The following is a 1524-nucleotide window of genomic DNA, read 5'->3' on the forward strand; positions in this document are numbered from 1 at the left end:
GAAAGCCCTCCCCACCCCTGCGTTGTTGTTGTTGTTTGTTAGTTGGTTGGCTGGTTTGTGATTTATAATTAAAAGAACCTGTGACAGTTATAGAGCTGGTGCGTTTTCTTTTATTTCACTGTACTAGTTGTAACTGTGATACTAGTTGCTGTAACACATAAATCTCAGAATCATAGTGGTTGAAGTGATGATTTTAAAGCATGCTCCCCAAATTTTTTAACATTCTTCCTATTGAAAACTGGCATCTACATCTGAATACCTTGAATCTGGGCTCTCTGCTTGATAAATAAGTTGTAGCAGTGGTGAAATTGTGTCAGTTTCTGGGCCAAAACTTCGAAAAAGTGTCAGCTTCTACTTTTTTCTTAGGACATTTTCTCTTGGAGCTCGGTCTCTATGCCATGAGAAAGTCAAGCAGCCTATGAAGAGGCCAGAATGGAGCGGAACTGTGGACCTCCAGCCCTCAGGCCACTCCCAGCTGATTCCTAGCACTTACTTGCCCACCGTCTGAGAGACCACCTTGAAAGTCAGCCCTCCAGCCCCCGGCAGATCTACTCTAGAGGATGCTATGTGGAGCAGACGGCAACTGTCCCTACAGAGCCCTGTCCAAATTAAAGTTCTGTGAGTAAGGTAAATAATTGTTGTTATTTTAAGCCTATAACTTTTGGGGTGGTTTGTGGCATAGCAATAGATGACAGATACAGAGTAAAAAAAAAAATGAAGTTTATTTCTCATTCATAGTCCAGTGCTGACATTTTGGTGGGCAAGCGAGTTTTTACATGGTAACTTACAGGCTCTCAGGAGGCATGCTGCTTCCATTTTCTGAAGCTGTGCTTCCCTTGTGGATGTAGCTAGTCTATGAAGAAGAGCAAGTGGAAAGGTAGGTGGAGAAGTAAAATTTGCTTCTTAAGCTCTTTGGTCTGGAAATGGTGCCTTGGCTTCTCTTGCATTCCTGTCGGCCAAAACTAGCCATATGCCCACATTCAGATAGAAAGGAATCTGGGAACGGTGGTTCCTAGCTTCCTGGTAAACACTTCGCACTATGGCAGGTAGAGCACAAATCTTTGGTCCAGGGGCCAGCTGTTGGACACACTTAGCAAAAAAATGTAATGTTATTCTTCTTTGGACAGCAAAAATATAAGAGAACCAGTTGTTTCTCTTAGAAAAATCTCGTTCATTTGTGTATTAGTCTCCTCCCGTAGCTTATTTCTCAAAAAAGATATGTGAAAACACAGAAGCCCAGGCTGGGCGTGGTGGCTCACACCTGTAATCCCAGTACTTTGGGAGGCTGAGGTGGGCGAATCATGAGGTTAGGAGTTGGAGACAAGTCTGGCCAACATAGTGAAACGCCGTCTCTACTAAAAATGCAAAAAAATAGCCAGGCATGGTGGCGGGCGCCTATAATCCCAGGTACTCTGGAGGCTGAGGCAGGGGAATTGCTTGAACCTGGGAGGCGAGGTAGAGGTTTCAGTGAGCCAAGATTGCGCCATTGCACTCCAGCCCGGGGGACAGTGCGAGACTCCGGAG

Source organism: Cebus imitator, unplaced genomic scaffold, assembly GCF_001604975.1.
Source record: "Cebus imitator isolate Cc_AM_T3 unplaced genomic scaffold, Cebus_imitator-1.0 Scaffold432, whole genome shotgun sequence".
Lineage (NCBI taxonomy): Eukaryota > Metazoa > Chordata > Mammalia > Primates > Cebidae > Cebus > Cebus imitator.